Below are 11,135 nucleotides of genomic sequence, written 5' to 3' on the forward strand. Positions count from 1 at the left end.
GTTATTATTTAGGGGGGCTAGATTGACAGTGATTGTCGGATTCGGAATAGGTGGCTGAAAAGTAAAGGAGGTTGAAGCTTGGTGAGAATCAACCATTGTAGGAGGTAGGGGAGGTAGTGGCAAGTTTGGTTTTGATGGAGGCTTATTTTGGGACATCTCCCTCATCAGCTTCATGAGCTCTGAGACTTGGTCTCTTAATTCAGAAACTTGTCCTTGCAAGTTCTGGACTTGTTCCTGATCTTCTATTAGTTTCTTCGTTTGTGATCTTGTTAAGTACACTCGTCTTGGTCGAACTGCCTGTTTGGTCAGGCTTGCTTTGCTTGAAGCAATGTTGATTTCCTGTGTGAAAAAAAAAGTCATTAAATGAATTTTAAATTTAAAATTTAAAGGTCCCAATTCAGACAAAGGATACGGTGGCATCTGAAAAGCCAGGAAGGGAATCTGTAGAAGGATAATTGCATCAATTTTATCATGGCATCGCTCTGTGATGCCTATGGAGAAAACTTGTTAGCAGGACAAATTCAGGTAATTTTGAATTACAACGTTGGCAGGGTGATGCTTACACATTTATCAAACTAGGAAATTGTGTAAATCCTCCTAACAGTATGATCCAAAATTACCCTTAAAGGTAAAAACATAAGAAAACATAAACAGAGTAGGGTGAGAATAAGTGTGTCCCTTTTGTCCTAAAATAGGGAGAATCCTAGTACCGGGTAAGTTCTGCCTAATTGGATAGTTTTATCTTATGAGGTAGTTTACTACAGCTTCCAGTTAATGTGATAGTTTAGCTCAAGGTCTAATTTTCTAAAAGCCACAGGTTCCCAAATTGCCCCTATTGTAAACAGTAGAGCCCCATTCCACCACCATGATACTAACGGGAGAATTCCACAGGTATCACAACAAATGGAACAAGCTTCAATTTGAGCAGAAGCCTTCACGGATACTAACGGGGTAAAACCCACGGGTACCACTACATGACTGCCTCCTACTTCCCTAAAGGGTAAGAAAGCCCGGGTATAGGGCTGTAGTGTGTGAGGACATTGTGTAAGTAATTGGTATGTGAAGGGACACATTTACCTCTTCCATTCATGGGGAATTTTTACACATTTCCCTTTTCTGTAGGAAATAAGACAATCAAAGTAAGCAAAAATGGTTAGAAAGAATAAGAACAAATCAATATATCAAGGTTTTTGATTTTTGCTAATTGAACCCCCAAATTACGGTTTAGATTTATACGAGCATAAAATTAAATTTGCTTTTGGACCTCTAAACTAGGGTAAAAAAAAAAAAAGGTCCCCAGTGGAGTCGCCAAGCTGTCGCAAGGGATTTTGCGGTCGCCTGGACGAACACTCACCAAAGTGAGAAAAGTGAGGAGTCGCCACTTTAATTTTGAGGGAAATTAAAGAAAACCATTCGTGAAGGTAAATTAAAAAGAAACCACTTCAAAAACAGAGATTCCAGGTTCGGGGTCCGTATACGGGCAGGGAAGGTGTTAGGCACCCTGCCTCGTCCCTCAACGAGGATAAACAAATTTAATATTATGTTCTTTTATAAATTAAAAGGGTAATTAGGGGGTTGGGATGGTGATAATGTTAATCATTTGTGTAAAATAAAGGAGTGTTTGATATATCACTTTTTTTTTTAAGGTTGCCCAATAACACGAGTTTATGAGATGGCCCTTTAGTGAATAGGTGTTCGGATAAAGTTGTTTTGTGTATTAGAGTTTCGTTAATTTTGGGTTTCACTAAGAGAGCTCAGGATGGAACTTCTCCCGATTTCTAGATATGTTTTATTTAAAGTTTCGAGCGAGAGATTTTGGATGAGAACTCTCCTCCGATCTCCGCGTGTTATGAGAATCAGGTACGAACTCTCTTCTGACCTCTTAAAGTATTAGGTTTAAAGACTTTTAGTGGAGGATCTCAGATAAGAACTCTCCTCCGATCTCCTCTTTTGTTTAAATTTTGGATGAGAATCAGGTAAGAACTCTCCCCTGATCTCTTAAAATATTTGGTTTAAAGTTTTTAGGAAGGATCTCGGATAAGAACTCTCCTTCGATCTCCATGTTTTATTTATATTTGGGTGAGAATCGAGTAAGAACTCTCCCCCGATCTCTTAAAGTACTCGGTTTAAAGTTTTTAGAAAAGATCTCGGATAAGAACACTCCTTCGATCTCCATGTTTTATTTATATTTGGGTGAGAATCGGGTAAGAACTCTCCCCCAATCTCTTAAAGTATTCGGTACAATCGCATATCGTAAGAACCTTAGACTAAGGGTTCTAGCGCCTGAAGACGCTAGGAACCCGAGCGAGACTTCTCTCAACCTACTGATACTAGACCGAGCTTTTGCCGATCTCCTTTGTGATCGCCTTACCAGAACTCTTTGGTAGACAATGTCGGATCTCTTTCATTTACTAGTCTAGGACCCGATCTTATCTCGGTCCCCACTATGCTAGGTTATTTCCTAAGCTCGTTTAGTAGTTCAACTTTATAGCTTTTCCTCCGATTTATTATTCGAACTTTTATTATTTTTATTTGTTTAAGGAAACTCTCATATTAAGATATAACTACTAACATTTTATTAAACTACCTACACGTTACCCGTAACCAGAACACCTATATTCGGAAGGGATAAAAGCTAATAATAAATAAATAACGTGAACTGATGGATAAAAAGTAAACTCAAGAGAATAACCGTCGGCCTGAAAGATCTACGTGGGGTTCTTTAGTATAACTGAACTTAATGAAAATTACTATCATGAAAACAAAGAAAATAAAACACGAGCATTTGATAAAGCAATAGTCTAGACACTTACCTGTGGGAGGCTGAGTCTATTGAACTAACTGTGAAGCAGCAAATATTATAGTGCTGCGAGCTAATAATCTAGAGACGAATGCTTACTTTGAGATAACGAGTTAGTTGAGCCGAAGTGACAGTAACCGGATTGGAATGAGATTAAGCTTGGAGAATAAAATGCTGATATTAAGATGACGAAGACGAAAACTGAGTTGAGAAATGGTGTCGCAGAGTAGTGAACAAACTGAAAATAAAGAGTTTCAGGGTTTAACACTCCTTCAATAGAGATACTTGAGAAAACTGGTTTCTGAAGTTTCTCTATTATATGAAAGCTTAAAATAGCAGAGTAGCAAGACTGAATCAAGTTTCAAAGCCTTTCCACTATAATCACCACCTTTTTTCATCCGTCCCCTTCTACAGTATTGCATGCAGGTATTTATAGGGAATGGGTGCTCCTAATGGAGGGTCAGGATCTTATCAGGGGAGATGTAGGGTTCAGATTCAAAAGGACGCGATCCGATGTCTGAGAATTAAAGAGAATCAAAATGGAGGGTTGGGATTTCATTCAGAATATTTGTCCTTTTCTTCTCTTAATCCAACGGTTCAAGATCTTGCCTTATAAGATGGATCTGAGGGCTGGGAGTGAAAAGCACCGGACCTGTCATCTACTGCGTGATCCAAGGGCTCCGGGTTCATCCTTTCAAGTATGATCAACGGTAGAGATCTAGGTGTACAGGACTGTCGTAACTGTTTTGGCGCCTGTCAGCATAGGTGGGCTTTTCTGCAGATGAGGCGTGCGGTGAAGATTTGATCCGCCTGCAACGCTTTAACTACCTTGGCACTGATTATCAGAAGTCGTTTTATCCTCTTTGTGTTTTTCAATCTCTACTCCTTCCGATCTCTCTGTTAAGACCCTTTTCTGATCTCTCTATTATGACCTTTTCCGATCTCTCCCACATCGGGTCCCCCGCCGCTTCCGATCTCTCTCATTCTAGAACTTTCCTGCCTTAGTCAAAGCAATTATTTCTTCAATCACCAATGCATCCACTTCGGTTTCTGTAGGCAATAAATGCTCAGGCCCTATGTATATATGCATCAGTGGGGGAAACTCCTCCACACTTCATTTCTCTTCCTTCCATTTTCCATTTCTCCTGTTCTAATTTCTCCGATAACAACTCCGACCATGGTGATTGCCTTTGATCTTTTTTCGACTGTTTTCTTTGCCCCTTGTTTGAAAATTTACGATCTCGATGATCGGAGAATCATGAGAACCACATCTGATGACAGTGAGGGAACCGGACTAATTTACCGATCAAGATCGAAAGTGACAATCGAACTGATCTTGAATCGGTTTACCGATACAACGAGTAAACCGATCTCAGGCAAGAGGACTGTTAATTTCAATCTTAATGTTGGTGACCGCCTCTTGAAGTTCATTTGGTTCTTCACCACATCGGGCGTCCTGACTACAGCTCGGTTCTGGTCGATGACATCGACTATGACTCCACTCACCATCATGAGAGTCATAGTCACCCCATCTGAGCTGTACATCTATCCAATGCTTGTGACGGGCTTTCTAATCAAACACATCTTTTGATTCAGCCACAAAACTAGGCTTTGACATAGGCCTCTGCTAGGTAAAATGTAGGGCTGATCTTTAGAGATTGCCCAAATGATGTAATCTGACCTTTAAAGGTTCTCTTAATGATGTAATCTGATCTCTTGAGATCGCCCAAATGATGTAATCTGACCTTTTGGAAATGAAATGAAATTTTATTTAATTATTGTATTGGTTGTTTTTTCGATCTCTGATGTGCTCGCCCGATCTATTTCCTAATTGAATCACCCTTATCCAATCTGTGACTCTGAACATTTACCCTGATCCGACGACCTTAGCTGACCGATCTCATTTGCTTGATTTTATTATTATGCTTCTGGAACCTTCCTGCGACGTGTCAGGAAAGCGAGCCGATTCCGCTAATCGATGCACCGCTTGGGACTTCGCGAGCATTAAATGCCCAGACTGGTATAAATAGGGGAAGCATCAGTCAGTTGCTCCCTTATGTCACTTTCAGCATTTTGCTAGCCATCTCGATATTCTCTTGTTTCTCCAAGTATTTTCGGCACCGATCACACGCCAGTAAGGGTTTTGATCCTTTTTTTTTCAGTTAAACTTCTTTGGTTTCTTTGGAAATGAGCGGCGCTGAGGGTCAGAGAGCTGCGAGTCCGTCTTCTGTCCAAGTCTCGTGGACCTCGGAAGAGGGTGAGGTGATTAGATCGGGTGGTCAAACTAGCACAGCCCTCGTTCCGCTAAATGGTCCGGGTGCTAGATCGAGGCGAGGGGCCTCTTTGAGGAGAGACAACTTACCCATTGTTGAGTTACCTTCAGTTTTGAAAGAAGCCGATCTCCAATCTATAAGCCAGGAGTACAATCTGCGGATCGACTCTTTTGAACTGATTAAATGTTATGGCGATCATCGAGCCGACCACTTTTTTGACGAGAGCGATCTCATCATGGTGTACGAAGAACAGTTGAAGGCTAGGCTCCGTTTCCCTTTGGATGAATTTTATAAGGCTGTTTTAATGTTTCACCACGTCTCGGTGGCTCAAGTACACCCGAACTCCTGGCGAACTCTAATAGCCTTCCGGAGTCTTTGCCGAGCTAAAGGTCTAGTGCCCATGGCTAAAGTCTTTGCTGAGCTTCATAGACTTGCCCGAAGGAAAGATGACGAGTTTTGGTTTTTCCAGGCTAAACCGAATTGCTCCCTCTTTACCCACCTCCCTTCTTCATTGAAGAATTGGAAAAACCAATTCTTCATTTTGAGGACCAAGATCCGGAACGGTTTTGAGGGTATCCCACGGAGTTGGCAACATTTGGTCGCTTCGATCCCGAAGAAGATCGCCCTGAGTAGGGACGAGGGTGTCATGGTAATGGAGCTAAAAGATCAGGCGGCCACCCAGAAGTTCTCTTACTTAGACGCAGTAATGGCCGAACTGAAGTATTGGATGATGCGGCTGATTACTGACGAGGAATACGAGCTCAAGCTCTCTGACCTCGGCCCTGGTACAACCTATATCTCTGGTCTCTGAACCTTAGCGAACTCATTGACTTTTCTTTGTGCAGGTATGGCTGGTAGTGAGGCTTCTAAGGAGAGCCACAAGCAGAAATGGGAGATCTCTAGAAAAGTATGGGAGATGAAGCTCGCCGAGGCATCACAGATGCCAAGGCGGGATTCAGGAGGAGTACCGGGAGGCTCGTCCCAACCTTCAGGACAACCGGTCCCAGATATAGAGGTAATCCCTTCACCTCCTCAAAAAGCAGAGCCGCCACCTCCCCCTGCTCCTTTGAGTTCGGAAGGTGGGTCTTCCCAACCTAACGTGAGACCCCTGTCCCGTGGTACCCAAGTCCTCATTCACTCTTTGGAGAAGAATCGCTCTGTTTGGGAGAACTCGAGTTTGGCTAAGGTTCTGGGAGCTTCCCTCTGCCTCAAGGAGGATCGGACCCAGGTAGTATCGACGATCTCCTGGCCCAGATGATGAGCTTGAGCGTGGAGAGCTTGGTAAACCAACACATGATCAGGGAGAAGGCTCATCCTCTGAGTCAGGAAATTATAAAAGCGGTCCAGGATGCAGCTTCTGCCCAAGCCAAATTTTCATCCGCCCAGGATTATATTGCCGAACTCGAAGGTTGGATGAAGTCTTACAAGGAAAAGTTGGCCGAACAGGCTTTTGAACTTAGAGAAGCTCGGGCGCTCTGCACTGCTGACGTCGCGCGCCTTACTGAAGAACTTAAAGCAAAAGAAAAAGAGGCTGTGACTAGGGAGGCCGGTGCTTACGTGAACGCCCACAGCAACCTTTTGGCCGAGCTCAGGAAGCGTTATCCTGAGGAGGACTTCTCCTGGATGGTGGACCTGGCTCCTCGAGACGAAGAGGAGAGCGAGGAGGAAACAGAGAGAGAGAGGAAGAATGAGCGAAATGTATCGAGAGATCATGCTAGGGGGGATCCTCTAGCCAAATGACTTGTAAATGTTTATCTTGGAATGAAATGAAGTCTTTTGTTCAATTTCTTGTTGAGATTGGAAAATATTCTGAATTGTATGAGTGCTTATTTGTTTGAACAGGTTAAAACATCAAACTTAAAGGCGATTATTAATCTAAGTATATGAGGTCGGAAAACATCGTAAACATGAGATCGGCTTAAGCCGATAACAAATAGTAGAGCCTTTAAGACATTAAAATTGGAAACTTGATTTGAACACTTAAGATCAGAAACACCATTAAGTCGGACTGAAACCTTAACTTTATTAAACGATTTTCCGCAATATTTATAAAGGAGAGATCGGATATAAGACTGGATGGCATGGAGACCTGATATTGATTTAATATCCTTTGTTGAGAGATCGGAAATGAGATTGGATGGCATGGAGACCCGATATTGGTGTGATCTCCTTTGTTGAGAGATCAGAAAGCATTCGATTAGATGCGGGATCGGTTTATTTCCTGATCCAGTTACTTGTAACCGAAGAATGTCAGTTAGAGGTTGATTTTCAAAATTTATTGACTTCGGTGATCGGCCAAAATATGGTGTCGACACCGTGAAATGATTTTATGTAGCTCTTTCTTTCTTCAAAACCAACTTTGAAGGGAGTGCGTGCCTGCTTTTAAGATCTTTGCTTTATTTAGGGTAAGGATCCACAAAAAAAGAAAGAAAAAAAATCATATTGCATTTTCTTTTTACTTCCATTTGATTTTTATTGGACTCTTTGAAGACCAATCTCTTATTACTATATTTTAGTGCTCTTGGCCAAATCCATTTGAATCATACCCTCTAGCCATGATTTTTTATTTGATGCGTTAATTCAGTGGGATTATGAATTACTCTGTTTATAAAGCTAAAATCATCAACTTCTTAATTAGTCAACTAATTTATTTGATTGCTAAATTTGTGTTCTATTTGTCCTAATTGTGAAGTGATTTATTCCAGAATTTGTTGAATAATTGACATGTGGGATGGAGAAAACTGGTTTTAACACAAGGATGGATGACAAATTTTAATAAATGATTCAATTGTGTAATTCCCGCTGTCAGTTGCAAAACCATGCAATCATTTGCCAAATCTCAGGTTCTGCTTTTTCTAATCACTAATGCTCACCATCATTGTTGTCCCTTTTTTCCCTATGCTGCCCATCAGCGGTGTTGTTTGTTTGTTTGTTTGTTTGTTCTTTCCTTTTGGCTTGATTGAGGTCCTTAAAACAATTTCAGTATCACTGCTCCTTATAGTCCTAAAAATAATTTATAGACATTAAAACTTATTGACAAATAATCTTCACATGGATACGGATGGTATAGGAGAATAAAGATTTTTTTTTTTAAATGGATTTGGATGGTATGGAGTTCATGACAAACAATGTCCAGATTAATTCAATTATATTATTGTTTATGATAAATAATTTTTTTTCCTAATCATCCCATAATACTAGTGTACCTTAATTAAGATATTTTTAGTCTGAGAATTCCGATCATCCATATGCAGTATCATATTTAACAAGAAAAAAAAGATATTTTAATGAATATAGAGACAATTATTCCATTTCAAATCCAATTTAGCTCTAAAAAGAAATTTAATTAAGATGTATAAATTGTTAAATTTTGGGGGAAAGCACAATATAGTAACCTGTTTTTCATGCTTTTTCAATTCAAGGATTGAAGAAAATTTCAAGACAAATCGATTATTGAACTATCGCGTCGTTAAAAAATCGAGGGAAAAGGGCTAACGCCATTAAGTGCACTTATGAGTATGGATACAATTGTTTGAATGAATTTTGAACAAAAATTATTATGAAATATTAATTTGCATATTCATATCTGGAGATTTATGTATTTATAGGAGCTTTGGTATCTAGTGTATCCCACACACCTGTAACTAAATTAGTTTCTTTACCTCTTAGCAAAGTGACATGAAGAAATAATTTCACCTTTAATAAAATTTCGATCTTCTAATTTATTGACATCATTAGCATCTGTAATTTATGAAAATGCTCTACATTTATGATAAACAGTAGCTTCCACCATTCTAAAATCCTTTTTATTCACATTCATATTCAATTTCTTGCATGGATCACGAAATATGTGTATGTATATTCAACTTTTTTAAGCTAAAGTTACATCTCTAACATGATTTCCTTTCTTGATGGAGTGTAATTATTTTATGTTTTGTAAGAAGAATTGTATCTTTGATTCTTTAGCACATTGAAACTTGTGGCATTGAAATTAAGGCTCTTATGTGAAATTGCATTCTGCAGCTCATTGTGTTCAATTCTGGTCTGATCCTCCAAATGAGATATTGAGTTTCCTCACGGCAGATGCAGTGGTAGTGACTCTATGTTAACTCAGGTTTAGAGCCTGTTCGTTTGTCTATAATTGAGTTTCCTCACAGAAGATGCACTCTAATTTGGTCTCTTTGGAAAAACAGGAGCGAAGCGCTTTGGAATTCTAATCAGATTACAAGCTATGCTTCCTCCTTCCTTCATCAGTGATTAGCTGCCCAAGTTAGTGACCATCCATCCTATTTTGACTACTCTTCGACAGTTTCTGTGGTTGATTTGTTGAAATGGCACAAGCCTGCTTCGGGATTCTTGAAATGCAATACAGATGCTTCCTCCCGTCTGCATCATAACAAAATTGAGCAAGTTGGGTTCTTTGTGATTGGAGAGGACAGCTGATTAAGGCTTGCTAAATTGAGCTGCTTGGTCCACCTGATCCGAAAATCACTGAAGCTCTCTCTCTCCAAGAAGCTCTTAGCTTGATTGATGGAAGGGGCATGTGAAAGAACGGAAGCGTGAAAAACACAAGTTTATACCATTGAATTCAAAATTTTTCACCTAGGATCACATGCATCATGCAAGATTTATTTTTATCTATTTGATTTCAATGATAAACAACATATTAAAACTCTTTTAATATGTTTTTGGATCTGTATTTGCCATTTAAGATTTTAAAATTAATCAGATTAATTTTAGAACCCTAGATTAAATCAAGAACGATTACACTAACCTCTTGATGCACTGCAGCGTGTCTGCGCCTTTGAGATTCGTCTTCAGGACACCAGATGTTGTCCCTCTAGCTTGTCCACACCAAGAACACCTATGGCAGCCCTTGAACAACTTCTAAAGCTTTTTCTATTAATTAGAAATTTAAGTTCTGCCTTTTAAGAGATTAGAGATGTAAACAGGACACTAGAAACAATTTCTAGTGTTATTAATTCGAGAGATTGATGGCTATTCTCTTTGAATTGATGAGAGATGAAGAAGAATAGATGAAAAGCCTCAAAGTGGCGTGACAAAGGAGAGGAGTGGCTGCTGGTTGCTTTTCTTTTCATAACAACACTTAAATAGCTAGGTTAACACATTAAACCCTTGCCACATGTCACCCTTTGATTAGCTCTAGGTTTAAGTGACCCAATCACATTGTGCCAAGTGTCAAACCTATATTTAATCTTGATTTTAATCATCTTACATGATTAAAAAACATTTGGCAAGCTTATGTGTAATCCCATATGTCACCATCTCATGATGCCACGTGTCACACTGTGAAATGACCAAAATGCCCCTGTGTCTTAATTTTGAGTTCTTAACCCAAAATAATTATTTTTCTTCTTCTAATCAATTTATATCAAATATAAATTAATTAATTAATCTCTATTAATTAATTTCTCATTAATTAAATTCATATTTAAACACTTTAAATATAAATTTAACTTATACTATACATCCAATAATCTAGATTTGGTTTCAAGTCATGCTAGGGACTTTGCAATTTAATTGCAAACCAAACCTATTTAATTAATCAATTAAACTCTTTAATTAATTAATTAAATCATATTTAAATAGGTGATAACTTGTGTATGTGTGTGACTTACTAGGCTCATCACTAATTGGCAATGAGACATGATATCAACTCTTAATATCATTAGAACTCTTTTTTACCATAAATGATTTCACTAAATCATTTTATGAACCTCATAGACCATGGTTAACACCTAGCATAGCATGCCATGGCCACCCAATTAGTAATAAGGTTTACCTTAAATGAACCTATAATCATATATTACCATGCACTAGAATCTCTCTGTTACAAAATCCCAACTCAAGCTGGAGTCATGGTTTATGTCAAACTCCATTTGCTATGAATATTATGTTCTCTTTTAATTCCGTTCTTGATTAAAAGATTTTTCTCATCGAAACTCTTTTACGAATAAATCTATCTGTCTGGCAGGAACTTGAAACATCAAGAACAATTACATGAACATAGGATTTTATCTCTATTTACTTAGAGGAACAGA

General features: G+C 39.0%; 1 long non-coding RNA gene across 1 annotated transcript; it reads left to right on the forward strand.

Annotated features, from left to right (window-relative positions):
- The first annotated feature begins 7,724 nt into the window (after positions 1-7,724).
- On the forward strand, positions 7,725-9,756 carry LOC131176675 (uncharacterized). Its single transcript, XR_009146631.1, has 2 exons — positions 7,725-7,916; positions 9,097-9,756. It is a non-coding gene; the product is annotated as an uncharacterized LOC131176675 (long non-coding RNA).
- The last annotated feature ends 1,379 nt before the right edge of the window (positions 9,757-11,135 follow it).

This window comes from Hevea brasiliensis, unplaced genomic scaffold, assembly GCF_030052815.1.
Source record: "Hevea brasiliensis isolate MT/VB/25A 57/8 unplaced genomic scaffold, ASM3005281v1 Scaf22, whole genome shotgun sequence".
NCBI classification, from domain to species: domain Eukaryota; kingdom Viridiplantae; phylum Streptophyta; class Magnoliopsida; order Malpighiales; family Euphorbiaceae; genus Hevea; species Hevea brasiliensis.